Raw genomic sequence first — 15,690 nt, forward strand, 5'->3', positions numbered from 1 at the left:
GCCAAAAACGATGGTTTGTGCAAAAGTATCAAAGGAGGAACGACAGAGCAATGCGTGTGAGAAACCTTCGAGGGAGCGAATGACGAAAGCTGTCCTTTGTTCAAGAAATACAATGTCTGAAGAAATCCAGGCTGAAGGTTCAGGCTGACCTCACTCTAATGCAAATGAGAACAAAATAATCAAAAGCAGGAGATAATGGCGTGTCTGGGAGGAGTGCATGTGACAGGGATGAAGGTGGGCAGTGCAGAAACATACCAACATCCAATCATCGTTCCTTTATGTGACGGAGCACAATGAAAGACAAATATTTCAGTCACAACTCATAAAGGAGCAGCTTGTTTTCCCTGCGAAATATCACAGCCATTTTCCTCTGTCTGAACCGACGTGAAGAGGCGTTTGGTCCTGAACATGAGCCTGCACACGCTGTTCACCCCCGCAGATCCAAGTCATCCACACCCTGTCTCTCCGCCCCAGGCTAAAAAAAGCTCTCTGTGGTTAAAAATCCCATCTGTGACGAAGAGCTCGGGCAGTTTGGCTGTTTTTTCCTCCAACCAAAAACCCCACCGAGGAGGAGTTTGAGCTGCACAGAACTGAGCCGCTTCTGTCTGGTGTGAGAACCCAAAATTGCTCTCAATTTCCAGAAGGGGTGCATTTAAATATGTTTACGCTGCAAAGGTGAAAACGTCTGTCTGCGTTCCTTTGAGCCTTGTTTACTTGATTCTCTGTGACCAACGGAGAGACAGACAGTAAGGAGATACTATGGAGCTCCACCTCGACTGAGGTTTTCCACACAGAGAAAAAAGACTGGAGAAGAACAGTAACGAGTAAAACTAGGGCAAAGGCAGCAGCAAAAGTTGGACTCTATCAAAATAAAAGAAACAAAGCATGACTTTTCCTTTTTTAAATGACAGGAAATGTGAAAATGGCTGATAAAATGTACATAAGCTAATTTAATTTTTTAAAATAAATACATAACCAAACCTTAAACTCAACAGCAAACTTCCATGTGTCGTATTTGGATTTTATCCAATCTTAAAAGTGTGGCACGCAAATGTCTTCAGCAACACCAGGATTTGTCTTCAGAACAAATCCTGGTGTAGTCAACCACCTTCTAACGTTGCCTAGTTTGTAAATAGAGTTCATGTGTGTTATGTGACCTCGATGTGGAGAAACGGCATCATGGAGGCCAAACAGCACAAGAACGCAGTGGCAGCATCATGGTTCTTCAACAAGAGTGTTGTATTTTTTTTTTTCAATGATCAGAAATCCAGTTCAGACAATAAAAAAGGCCTCTCTGTGAGCATTCTGACCCAGAGACTGATTCAACGCTTCTTATAGATCTACTTTGTTATTTGCATCAGAGATGTTGTACTCGCATTTCATTTGCCCAATATATTTTTAAAAAGTTTGAGCAAATCAGTTAACAGCTAATACATCGTGTTTGCTTTATATTAGTTCTTTTCTTTTTTCTTTTAGGATAACGGTTGATAAGTATTTCTTTGTTAGTCGCTCATATTTCACAAAGCTTCCCAACCGTTCAGGAAGGACAGTTTAAAATTAACAGCTGTGGTAAAAACACTCACAGCCACAAAGTAACTGTCACGTTTCACACCTGTGAGTGACGCGCTTTCAAAATGCAGATAATAAACAAGACACCATTAGGGCGCCGTTGGGAACCCGTAAAACAATCAGAAGGCCTCCTTTAATTGAGCGCACATCCATCGCTGGGTGAAACTCGAAACCCCTTCGCTTCCTGCCGACCCAAACGGCTCCTCAACAGGCAATTTTTACAACAGAAGCGGGACAAATGAGCACCACAAGTCCAAGTCAGGAGCATCGTGCGAAATGTGCACCGTCAGGGTGAAGAGGAGGAGGGCATGACAGGAAAAGACTGGGACTGTTTTTCTGACCACATACTGAAGCTTCAGGAAGACCGTGACGGGAGAGGAACTCCAAAAGAACCATTGCTTTAACCCGGAATGACTCACACACAATGGAGCTATAAACTCTGCTGGGATTAAGGATTTATGGCCTCTGTTTGGCAGATTATTGTTTATCCCGAGGAGATGACAGGCAGAGAAAAGGGATCTGTTGGAGACGCCTAAAAACAGCCAGTTCAACCAGAACAGAATAACTTTATAATGTTCTGCTGCGTTCTTTCATTAAACCTCCCAAAAATAATAATTAGACTCTTGTCTTCAGTTACCGTTCATTCCCTCTTCCAATATATACAAACTGTATTTATCACAGAGGTGGTCTCTGAGTTAGATTATGAGTGCAGGCTTCCCTGAAAAATGAAATAGTTCTGCCAAAAACATTGCACCTTCGGATTAGGAGCCAATGAAAAAGCCTTGATTACCCCAACCTGTTTTATTTCAGTCACAACTCATAAAGGAGCAGCTTGTTTTCCCTGCAAGTAATTAAGGCCAAACAATATTTACTGACTTTGTTGTGTTTCATTTGGAAAGGACAAACTGTTTCACTCACATATAAATAATATTGAAAAGGCAAACAAACTCTTGGCTTGATTCTTGATTCTCCATCCCTTGTGACTTGTCATAAAATTGGAAATTTACAAAAAAAAGAAAAATAAAAATGTCTCTCTCTGTTTCATAGACGTTCCTGTGACGTTTTGCTTGCGTGCCGTTACATTTGTAGCAAGCATATGCAGAAATATTTGAGGCGTGGGGGCTGTGAAAAACTTTAGAAACCGTCAAAACCAGGCGAAAACACGAGGGCCAGCTGATCGTAGTTATATCAAATGTTCTTTCCTCATGACAGCATGAAGTGCACCACTCCCTCCTGCAGCCAAACTCCATGGTATTTTCCTGTTGGGATGGTGTTTTCTTCCAAATATAATGACGGCTATGAAGGACAAACACTACAATGACAGTTTCATTTGATTGTAGAAGACTGTAATCTGAATTTTTCTGTTGTTTCTAGATTGTGGCGTCTTTCTCTCTTGCTGGTTCTGAACTCTGTCTGCTGCTTTTGACACGCGCATCTCTTGCCACAATATGTTTGTGGCAAGCGCTGATGCTTGCTGAAGCGCATGACGACTGGACCCTCCCATGCAATTGTTTGTGTAAATATTAGGGTGAAATTCAATAAAACTTTTGGTTCAATTGTAAGTCTGAAGTTCTCTAGTCTCCTCTGTTCCCTGACTCAACTAGAGCCTGGCGGAGAAATACATGGGGAACAGAAAATACACAAAAGGTAATTTATCTAAACAAAATGTACATTCATGGTATTTTATCTGAAGTTATGTGCAAGGGAACAACCAATGCAGGCAATATTCAGTCTTTAAATGCATTTTTTTTTCCTAATGAGCTCTGAGCTGCAGAAGTGCAAAAGGCATGAAGGCCGAGAAAAGGGAAAGGGATTTCTCCCCTGTTGTGCAATCACAAATGAAAAACAGATTGGGCTGAAAACTTATGAACATGAAAGTTGCACCACTTTCACACTGGTTACCTATAGAATATGAAAGGGAAAATAAATCTTTGATAAGTAAGTGCAGACCTTTCATGCCGAGCTGTTGGGATTTTAAGTTTTAAGCCAAGCTAAGCAAATAGTGGGATGAACTTTGAGGAGTGAATTTTGTCACATTTGCCCCTATGACACATGAAGGCAGATCTGGAGAACCTCGAGTCATTTTTTACTGCACAGGATTCCCCTTTGGCACCTGTTCCAAACTGTCACTAGTCCCACTAGCTGTCGCTAGCTGAAACTCAACAGTGGCGTTTGGCTTTTCTGTATATCAAAGACAAATTTGCGAGTAAAGTGAGGTGACAGGAAGGGGTCCCGTGCACGTGTCTGTGTGCGATAAGGAAACAGGGTTGCCCGATTGTTTATCATGCTAACTGCACGCGTGTCGCAGACAGTTCCAGCGTTTCAGCCCTTTCCTTCACTGAACACATAATCTGCACAAAGCTACGTCGGTACTTGTGAGTCTCCTCTTGCAAAGCTGAATTCCCTCCTCACAGTCCCGGCCGGCAGCATCTTAAATTCTGCCACCACAGATAATATTATATACTGTGATTTGGGGATTTCTTTATATTATTTTTATGATTACAAATTAAAAAGGTGCGACATGTATGTGCACTGAGCTACTTCTATCCCAATACCCTTAAATAAAATTTGTGCAGCCACTTTCACTTAATTTGTAAATAGGAAGAAGCCATTGTAAAGTTAGCCACCAACCACTAAGAAGACGCAGCAACCATTTTGGCCTATACTTAAAACACTGACGCATGATGGTGTAGCAGTCATTCTCTCCATCAGCGACGGTGAATGCATGGAGCTACATACAAGGCAATCCTGGAAGAAAAACTGTATACGATTTGAAAGTGGAGAGGAGGTTCACCTTCACCCTAAAAATGCATAGATTCACCTATGAAAGTCACTAAGCATTCTAATTCAGGGACGCAGAATGCAAAAAAACCCACCACCCATTTCAGATTTGCTTCATAAAACATTTTGAAAACCAGTTTTCTTTTTCCTCCCTGCAAAAAGATAAAATGTTGAAAGATTCCAGGAGTTTTGCTACTATAATGAATAAAAATAAACTAATCTTGAGTGGTATTCCAAATATTGTGGAGGAGGAAAGCTTGAAAAGTTGCTCCAAAGCTTTGAGGCTGGTGCCGGTACCTACGTCTCCGACTGTCTGACTTATAAACATCCAAAACAAGTTCTTTAGATGATTTAGGTCTACAATGAAGGATATATATCAAGACGACAGCCCATGCTTTGCTTTAAAAACAAAATAATTAAAAAAATCTGTTTCATGAATGAGGGCTGGAACTTCTCAGGGTCAAGTTAGGAATCTGGCTGCAGTCATGATGCAGGAGCAGCTTTACAAACGATGTCACAATGTTAAAATATAAAGAAAAGTAATAATCTAACTATGAGGTGATTAATGCATCCATGCAAAGCTGCCTTTGTGTCACTTTTAGAGAGGATGGGAAAAATATTTCTTAAATGCAAATCATGATCCTCCTGGACACATCTGGGACTAAAGAGATTTCTTAGACAGGAACGAATAAATGATACATCATTTGGTCCCTGATCCTGCCTGATTCAACCAGCGAAGGAGATAAAAGTCATTTGAGTGGTGTAGAGCAGATTTATCACACAAACCAAACGGCAGTGTGACACTCACATGACTAAATTACATGTATCCTGAACATATATCGACGCTGCACGCACAGCGATAGGAAACACGCTGAGGAAAGAGTTTCGTTCCCCATTCAGACGGAGAGAAAAACAAAACAGCTATTATATTTCTGCCACAATTTTGTCATTATATAATAATCTGGCAAAGAAACTCCTTCATTTATTAGTCAGTCAACTGTTTTAAATCCTTTGCCGGCGTATTTTAAAAATGTGAAATTGAACGATTTATAGCTCCTAATCTGCAGCAAGATTATAACAATCCAACTATATGGAGAGTGTGTCATATAAAAACACTATTGTTATTACTGAGGTATGGGTCCAATTTAACGTTGAGTGTGTCTCCTTTTTAGCTAACTACATCAAGATGAAATGAGTTGACAATATGCAACTCATTTCGTAACACGGCTGTCTGGTCTTATTGCAGAGCGTCAGACAGAAACAAGCCGCAAACCAGATTGTGTTCCTCGAAACTCGTGTCTCTCTTGCACGTCTTCCTTCGCAGCAGATCAACAAGAAAAGCTGAAGTAAACAGTATCCTTTACATATATGTCTTAAATGGTGACTTTATCTGTAAAGGGGAACAAAGCTATTCCAAGCAGCCTGGTACTATGTTGAACTGATGTTGGTGATATCAGTTCTCCTTCAGGGCGTTCTTCGTGGCTATACGTTTTCTCTTGTGGCAGTCTCTTTGAGTTGTGTTTTATCAAAGCTTTGCACTCTGTTGTCTGCAGTGTGATCTGCCACTCACTGCACAACTTATAACAGATACGGTATGGGAATAACGTTGAAGCTTAAATGAAAATTAGCCATGTTTCCCTACAAAATGTAAACAATTTGTGGATTTTTCTGGTTGATATGTTCACTGACCAGGTTAAATCCGGCCAATAAGTCCTTTACCTGCATTTTGTGCATAACAGCGACACATGCTATAAATGCATTCAGACTGTGCCCATCATATGTTATTGATTTAAAGAGATTTAAATCATGTTCACTTGTTTTAATTGCTATTGCCACTGTGTTTCATATCTAAAGCAGCCATTGACTTTTCCATTTTCGAACATGGATGATTTAACTCTTCAATAGAAAAGGAGCACATAACCAAACCACTTTTTCTCTTCTTTCAGTTGTTAAAAGATAAACTTATTTAAGGAAGAAAGTTTCTGCAGGGTTTCAAATGAGGATGTTCTTAATGTGAGGCAAGTGCTCCATCCAGTGCGGCGTACCGCCCTGACGTTTGCAAAGTGTACAAAATGTACAACTACCTCAGAACTAGATTCACAAGTCTTATAAGATGAGGAGAAAGAAAACCCATCTTTTCCCCTGGTTTATCTCATTCTGACCAACAACTTGCATGAGTTTTCCTTTTGTTCTGAACAAGACTTAAGATGTTTCTAATGCCAAACAGATGTGGTTATATCCAGGAGTTTCCCTTCAGGCACAATGGAAGAAGTCAGCTTTAATCTCTTGATGATCCTGGGTTTTCATCAGTGGATGGATTCCTTACAGTCTTCACACACAAACATATTAAGAATACCTCCTTTTCAAGACATAACAAACTTTATTCAAGTTAGGTTATTACAAATCTGCGTGGATATTTGTTGACGAAAGACCATCAGAGCCCAGCTCTCCTCCCACTGGACTCAACATCCTCATCAGTGTTTGTGTACAAGATACTTCAGTCGAGATTCAACAAAACAAACCTGAGATTATCTACTTATGAAAACTAATGAGACCGCATTCCAGCGGCTCCACACTAAACTGATTTGTTTTCTGAATAAACACGGTGAAGCATTTGAACTATAGACATTATCAAACCAATCATTTTCTTGCAGGTGAATACAGAAGCCCTCTATGCTCTTGATTTTTTGCTTTCCACTAAATAAACTCTCCTGCTGTGGAGATGTCTCCAGTGCTTTCTGAATCTCAGGAATTTTGATGATCTGCTCGGCATTCGGTACCAATTAGAGGAGCTCTGGTCCATCACTCAAGATGTAAAACAGGAGACGGCTTGCAAAACAGGTCAGCAGATAAGCAAAGACATGAGTATCCAAGTTGAAGACTTTGTGAAAGTCCATGATGATTCTCTTGTTTAAGGGAAAAACAATATTCTGTTCAGCACAACAAGTATATCAACGAAAATAAAAGCAAAAGATCTCAAATGAAAATAAGCTGTAATCAAAAAGAATATGGAGCTCAGTGTTGTACATGTGAGCTTTGAGAGTCATTCCTTAGATTGGGTTTAGCTGTCTCTGTCTAACATGTAGAGATGATGGATATGCAAGCAGCTTCTCAAACTAAATTAGAAACTAATCTAAACAAAAAGGTGTTTTCACGTAAAAAATACCCAAAAACAGATCACTGCCGCCTTTTGAAAGTACATCTGCACTTACGTCTCCCAGCTTGTCGCAGCTCCTTAAGTATCAATGGCTTTATGCAGCAGCAGACATCCGGCTGAAACCGCAGTGACAGCGACCCGGTCCGGATCAGCTGGCCCCTCTTCCCCTTCCAGCATTATATTACTCTGGTGCTTTGCCCGTATGCTGTGTACTTTTGCCCTTGCCTGGTTTTCGGACCACAGTTTCTAATTTTAGTCGTGTAATTGTCCTGGCACACAAGGTGCTGGTGGGAGATCAAGTGTTTGGACAGAGCCGCAGAAAAGGCCGACGGTGAAACTGGGTCAAAGAAAGCAGCGTTTGACGGCTCATTTCGGGGATGGAGCAGTGCATGTGCGCACCTTATGCAGCGTGTTTTTGGATGGAAACAAACATGTCTACATGATGTCTGCTGAAATATAGGCTGGGGATGAATTTTGTTTCACTGTTTAGAAGATGTTTATTCCAAATGACACATTTTACCCAGCTCAATGATTTCAGAAGTTAACTAATAACACATTTTGCTTAAATTCCTATTGGTTGTTCTTTGAGGAGTTTTAAAACACAGAGATAAGCTTTACTTTGACTATGACTATGGTTTTTAGTGCATAAAAAGAGATGTTATAAGAACCTCACCTTCCAATTGAAATTTGTCAGCTGAACCAGGGTCAGTGGAGATGTGGCATCTGCTAAAAGACTTTGTCAAACAATCGTGGGCAAGGCACAAATTTAAGCACAAACCTTTTGAGAACAACACAAAAAGAAAATCAAAATGCCTTTATCAAGTATCTGTAAAACAAAAAAGAGCCATAATGATAGAGGAGCTGCAGTCAGTCAAGAGTTGTGTAAAAAAGAAAACCCAAAAGAAAACAACAAAAACACAACACTGCGGCTCTGAAAGAGAGAACACTGAAAGAAGAGAAAATCATGAAGGATGGCGTCATTGCACCCAAACCTTTCTTGTATGTTTTAGAATGACTGACTGAAGATGGCGATTCTATTGATTTTATTGTTTAATCTTAAAATATGTGCAAGAAGAAAATAAGTCTATCAAAAACAACCAATTATCTGATAGGGGTGTCATCACAGGAATGTTATTAGGGACATTTTGGACCAATCAATACAACTGCGAGTTAAAATATGTGCAGATTTTTACCATTTCTCTTCCAGTAAATTGTAAAAAACAACAACAAAAAAGCAAGTTTCCAAAACTCTCAGACTGTTTCAATCCTGTTAATCTAAAGCAGTGTTTGTATCCAGAAATATAAACTGTGTCACGTATAAGATCACAACAGGAGACAAATATTTAAAGTTATAACTTGTGCTGATCAAATACCTGATAATCATCACAACACTGCAAAAACACAAATATTTACCAATTATTTTTGGTCTGGTTTCTCATGGAAATATCTCAGAGAACTTAAAAAAAGACAAAACTAACTTAAAAGCAACTCCTTAGTAATATATAAAACCTTGTTTTAAGTAACTAAAACAAGCTTTTATGGTAAGATTTGGGGGTTTTGCAGTGAACAGTGTAAAAGTTTTAGATGGGACCCGCATTCCAAGGGCTCAAGCAGTTTAATTGTCTCACCCTGCCACCATATTCTGCAGGGGTCTGCTAATGACCCATTCATCAAAACAAATGTAATCAAGTGGGAAACCCACCTCTCTGGGAACAGAACTACTTTCTGCTGAGACATTTCCCTTCATCAGCTTAGCGCATTTAAATGAAGAGCCATTGGAGGTCTTGGACTAGGTCAGAGGACAAGATCATGGCTCATTTAATCAGATGGTTTTGAGCAACAAACATCTCGAAACATGCAGTACGTTTCGAACTCTTATCCTGCTACTTTCCATTTATGCACTGTTTGCAGTTATTACCGCCCTTGGCTTATTGTTATCTGTTTTTTTCCTTCTTGGGGAGTGTTTATCTGATTATCTGCCGAATATCTCATTCCTGAATGAAGCCACTGAGTGGAACTATTGATCCCATCACCACTGTGTTCTGTCTTCATTTATTTTTCTTATAGAAAGTATTCCTGGCCCTACGTCATTATGTAACAGTGTCGAAAACTAACTCTATCACAGCTTCCTCTAAGCCCTGGGAGTGACTTCAAAAGTTATCGCGCTCCACCGGCAACTGCATAAAACCCACTGAGGAAGGAGTTGCAGCAGTAAAACAGCGTGCAGCAAGCGACGACGTGCGGCCAAGGATTTACATGGTGCAGGAGTAGTTTTTAGCTCAGTGGGGTCTATTCTTGGAGCTCTTTCATGTTCTCCGCTGGTGCGGGGAGAGCTGGGTACAAGGGTCTACATTCTCACACTGACACCTGCTCTGGAGATTGAAATGCAACTGTGTTCATGTACCAACCGCTGCGGAAGTGGTTCAGGAGTCCTCTTTCAACTTCCTGTGCATCTATCATAACACGCACAATAGATAGATATAGATGGATGGATGGATGGATGGATGGATGGATGGATGGATGGATGGATGGATGGATGGATGGATGGATGGATGGATGGATGGATGGATGGATGGATGGATGGATGGATGGATGGATGGATGGATGGATGCCTAACACAGGGGCGTTTATTCCACATTGCTTAGGTATACAAATAATACATAGAAAACTCTTGGTTACAACTACAATAACTTTTTACCCCCCTCTATTGGCCCCCTCCCAGCCCTGCCACCCTGGGGAGAGAGCCCCTGCAAAAAAGACACCTGACGTCACTGCTCCCCCCCCCAAACACACACTGATGCGCCAGTCGCGTTCCGTTTGACCTTGTCAGCGTTTTTCGCTGCACCTACTACTGGACACAGGCTCGTCTAAACTAAACACGAGCATTTGTGGATTTGCGGGCCAAGAATCACCACTTTTTTTTTTCTTTTGGGCGTCCCGTCTGACGCACTCCACCACTCCGGGTCTCTAGTTGAGTCAGCTGTCTGCAGCACATCACATTGCGCGTTGCACGAGAAGCGTAACACACACTTACCCTCATGAAGTCAAATGCGTCACTGACCGGGGAAGGCAGAAAGAGAGGAAACAAAACACGTCATGCATGCGGTCGCCCCTCGATCAGCTGCAGAAACTCAGCGCTGCGTTATCACGCAGCTGGCACACATACGGTCTGCAGGGGGGGGCGAGTTCCGACTGGCCCAGATTCCGACAAAAAATAAAAGAAAAGAAAGAGAGAAAAAGAGAAAGAGAGAGAGAGAGAGACAAAAGCGCGGGGATTATATTTGTTGTAACCAAGCCGAGCAGGTGGTGGTGAAAACACGTCACCAGGTATTTTTTCTCTCAAAGAAAGTCAGTCCGTTCAGTCTGAAATCCCAGTCCCGTCCAAAGGGGAACGCAGGCCACTCTTTTAACATTGATTGCATTGATCAGCTGTCAAGAACTAAAGCGCCCAGAGGGAGAGGGCCCCCCCAGTCTGTCCTCAGTAAAACACAGCAGAGACAGCTGACGGAGACGCGCAAAACTCTGAAACAGCAGCTTTTCTGCTACAGTAACATGATGGGATGACGTCAGTCAGGTTGGGCAGCAGGCACAACTGCAGTGCAATTGAAGAAAAAAAAATTATAAAGAGGAGTGTTTTTTATTTGTTTGTTTTTTATGTTGGTATTTTAAACGCGTATTGCGCTAAATCTGTACACAGTTGAATCTCATTGACAGAATGAGGGCTGATAAATTTAGCAGTTTTCACTCAAAGTGCTTAGAGACCTAAAGTCAAGCAGAAATAGCATTCCTCTTATCTAACGACATGCACAAGGGACAGTTGTCAGTTTTGTTGTCCCTGTAATGAATTAATGTTCATTAATTCATTAAAAAGGCCTGGAGATTTGCCAACACGTTGCATTACTTAGATGAGTCCAATACTGAATTTGTTGGGGGGGAAAACTATGTATGGAGCAAGGGGAAGCACGGTGGTGGCAGCATCATGCTGTGGGGCTGTTTTCTTCAGCCAGGGCATCGAAGATGGATGGAGATGTCCTGTTAGAAACATCAGCATGACAACAACCGGGGCACCAGTGATTTTGGATCAAAGCCCACGCACGTGTTAGAATGGCCTAGTTAAAGATCTGGACTAAAATCCAATGGAGACTCTTCAGACATGCTCTCCATCCAATCTGACCGAGCTTAAATAAGAGTGGAATGGGCTAAAACTGCTGCACCTCCAAATGTGTGAAAGTCGGTGGAAACATTTCCCAGAAGGAGGATCAGAGTTCGGGGTCAGAGGTTAATGCAAATGTTTGCCACAGAGTTTTAATTTCATTTTTCATGTGACTGTTGTACCACATAAAAAGCATTGTTGAGGTTTGTGGGTGTAGGGTGTCAAACTACTACTTCAAAGCACTGTAAGCACTAATGCCTTTCACATAGTCAATAATTTTTTGAAGCATATGATGTTTGCCATTTTTTATTGGATTTTATAACATAAATTCATAGAAAAATAAAGATCGAGACAAAAAGTACTTTGAGGTTGTTCATTGAGGCTCTCGTTCGGCTACATTTTGCGACCTTGCAGCTCTCTCTATGTGATGTCAGCTCTGTACCAGTGTTCAATAACACTTTGCTTTTAATAGCTTTGCACCGTGAAGGGTTCAGCGTGTGATTTATTCATGACCAGATCAGCGGCAGGAATCAACCAATCAATTTTTTTTTGAACAAAACAAACTGCTTTCAAGTCCACATGTTGGGTTGTATCAATCAGATTTGTCAGGGGGGAAAACAAAAGCAGAACTCTCCATCCCTGTTTAGTGCCTCCTTTATTCACTCCCACTTTGAAACAGATGTGTGAGACCAGCAACGTTTACGGTTGCTCAACTCCGCCGAGTGTTTGTCTCCTGCGTCCACCAGATGTTTGTTGTCCTCCTCCATACGTTAAAAAAGAAAAAAAAAAAAGGAAGCAGAACCTCGTCTCTCACCGTCCACATCAGCATTCCACCTCGAATGCCCGGACTCCACCGGTCCAGTCCAGAGACGGCGCCGGGTGGGTTGGTGAATACCTCAAAGCCCGGTTATGCAACTGGAGGGATTGTGGGATTCCTGGAGTTGGCCGAGGTCCAGCTGCATTCCCTGTGGGTGCAAAGTGTCACTTTTCACACGTCCCACGCACACGGACGCACAAAGAAAAGCTGCCGACCCAAATCTTTCCCCCCGACCTCTGATGTGTTTAACACGGTCTGACCCACATAAAGAAAATCCCTATGTGGACTAACTTTCGCATAGTTTAAGTCACAGCAGATTAACCTCCTGACCCGATTTTGTCCAGAAAGGTAGAGATTTTGTCAAACAGGCGCGCTGAAGCTACAACTAACGTCCCACACAGAGGAGCATGATGTGACTGAACCAGATGTAAAGGAATCATCTGATCAGTTCTGAGTGGCTCCTCTGTGTAACAAAGTACCATGTGAGAAACTGCTCCCCAGAAATAAGGCTGGTTTCCTGGTGATCTTGATACTTGCATAACCAGATTAAGGGCAGTTAGTTTTAGGCCTTAGGGTCATGGAGGGCCAGTCGGCTTCTAAGCTGCCTTTTTGAAAAATCTGTCCGGCCTGAAGCAGTTGGCCAAACACTCAAGCTCCTCATTCAAATGTTTGGGATGCTGAAAACACCTGGAAGCAACCCAAGTTGTTTCCATGACCAAAATCACAAGCGGCTCTTCAAGGTCTGATTACTGCTGAGGTGTAAGGGAAAAATGCATTAGCAGTAAACACAAGACATGTACGATCAGAAATAAGTGACTGAAACTAAGATAGTGTGATTGCAGCTTCAGTAATAAATTATTTGCGCCACTACAAGTTTCATAACAACATATAATAGAAAGCATGTTAACTGAAAATAGCAACTTTTATTAAAAGTAAATCATAAGTTGTCAATATTAGAACATGACACTTATTTCTGACGGATCTGAAAACAGAAAAATGCCTACAATGCCCCCTAGTGGTTATGTTCAGCAATTGAAAACAAACAAGAAATTAACTTTTGACTTTTGAATGTCACAAACATTTTTGAAGCATTGACATGTAAGTTGTTCTATTTGCCTACTCTAGTTGCCTTTATTTTGTAAAATGATGCAAAGTTTTTTTTTGTTTTTTTCTCAAGGCATTGTACCTTTTTCTGAGACAGAGGAACAAACATATTTAACTGAGAAAGCTAACCAAAGTATTTTCTTTTTTTAAATAAATGATACAAATCTTTAAATAAAACTCACAGTATCTACATCAAATAGTCACTTTATGCAGCCATGGATTAAGTGCCAGAAAGATATTGGCTCCATGCAGTAGAGAATAAAAGTTGTTCTCCATCAATTACAAACAGTGCCAGTTACATTTGTGTTTGGTACGGTCTTACACCAAAGACTGAGCATGAAAAAGAATCAAACCCAACCACAGAAATAGTTTTAGTATAATGGAGAAACCATGCAATGGATACACACAGAAAATTAACATTTTAACACTATTTGTGGCTTATGATGGTATAAAAATATAATCAATTATACATAAATTATATTTTGAATTTACTATAATTTTCCCCCTCCATGTAAGGGAAGCACTGTGCTGCCATGACGCTGTAACATATTTCAGGATAACAGCCGACAGCTGACAGAAAACTCATATGGTGTAGCTACACTGAGCTGTTGTGTTGCATATTAATACACAATTTGATCACTATGTTGTGGTATGCAACCACTGCACATTATCAGTTCAGCTTTATTGCTATTTTAAGTTGATTTTGCCTTGAAAATCAACTTAAAATAGACAGTTGGGAGGATTTAACATGAGACATTTGGGCTGTTCTCGGCTGACGACGTTGAAGAAGCATCCATCCGGGGTCTTTGCTCGTCATCTTCGTTTGTCTTCCCACTTTTCTGTCTGAGCCTTTTCAAATAAAGGCTATACTGGAGCCATTAAAACTTAGAAAAACGGATTTATCAAATCGTGCATATGTTGCAAATCAAGCAAAAAGAACTGAGTAACTTTTGCTTTTTTGTTTGTTTAGTAATTGTACCGTAGAAAAGCAGAGCTCTCATTTGCCTTTTGTCCATGGACAAACTCCTTAACAATCACGCGGCAAAAAACTAAGAAGGAGGCTCTGTGGGAGGAGTCTACCTTTCCGAAAGCGCCAGTCAAAGCATGCAAATTTCATGACGTTTCAATGATCAAATGTCCAATCATAAAAAAACCTATCCATTCATTCAATCAACATTTCCTTTCACTCACACATTCACGCACTAAGGACAGTTCAGAAGGAGGAATACTTACCTTACCGCAATGTTTTAGAGTGTGGGGGAAACCGGAGTACCCGGAGGAAACCCACGCAAGCACAGGGAGTAACATGCAAACTCCATACATTCTGAAGGTCCTGAGCTGGTCTCGAACCCGGAACCTTCCGACTGCAAGGCATCAGGCTACGTGCTGTGCCACCGTGCTGCCCAGTATATTGCAGAGCTTCTATTAATATATCTTTGTAGCTTTTGACGTCACCGCCGTTCTTGGCTGACGTAGTAGAAGAAGCATCCATCCCGGGTCTTTCCTCGTCATCATCCGGGTCTTTTCACATTACATGAAGCAGCTATCTATCACTTCCACCTGGTTACAGCGTCACTTTGTTTCACTGACACCAACACCACCGTGGAACTAAATACAGCATGAACTAAAGTGACATGGTGTCACGAACACAATATGGACATAAAACATATAAACATACCTCGCTGACTGACCCTTCCTCTCGAGTTACAAATGAGGTTATTAAATCAATTCTTAAACCTCAATGACCTTTCTACAGTCACTTGCTAAAGCTACGCTAACATATCACAAGCGTCTCTGGTTACCTAGCAACATGCTAGATTCCACTTCCTATTTTGACCTTTCAGAATAAGAGTCGTGATAAAATATATAAAGAATACAAAATAAAACATGTAAACTAAAACTATGGCAGTGAAAGCAGCATTTATGTGATTAATATATTTGTGCTATGCTGAATTACCCTGTTTTAACTCTCAATCGCAAGAACCATTTCAGTTCCCTGTCAATTCTCGGACAGGGAACTGAAATACTATAAAATACAATAGGTTAAAATATAATATGCCTGGAGGTTTTGCAACTGCTTTTCAAATCAGTAGCAATGTTTTTGTTTTG

The 15,690-nt window shown here is 41.0% G+C and overlaps 1 protein-coding gene across 3 annotated transcripts in view; it reads right to left on the bottom strand.

Annotated features, from left to right (window-relative positions):
• Positions 1 to 10,777, bottom strand: part of LOC129359885 (equilibrative nucleoside transporter 1-like) — a 31,115-nt gene extending 20,338 nt beyond the window's left edge. For 2 of the 3 annotated variants that reach the window (XM_055029826.1, XM_055029824.1), the window contains exon 1: positions 10,542 to 10,777. The gene's annotated coding sequence lies outside the window, so the exon portion shown is untranslated. Of the gene's footprint in view, positions 1 to 7,562; positions 7,666 to 10,541 lie in introns of those variants that run through there. The other variant, XM_055029827.1, reaches the window with a different exon arrangement.
• Between the last annotated feature and the right edge of the window lie 4,913 nt (positions 10,778 to 15,690).

The sequence above is a fragment of the Poeciliopsis prolifica genome, unplaced genomic scaffold (assembly GCF_027474105.1).
Source record: "Poeciliopsis prolifica strain line A6 unplaced genomic scaffold, Auburn_PproV2 SCAFFOLD005, whole genome shotgun sequence".
NCBI classification, from domain to species: domain Eukaryota; kingdom Metazoa; phylum Chordata; class Actinopteri; order Cyprinodontiformes; family Poeciliidae; genus Poeciliopsis; species Poeciliopsis prolifica.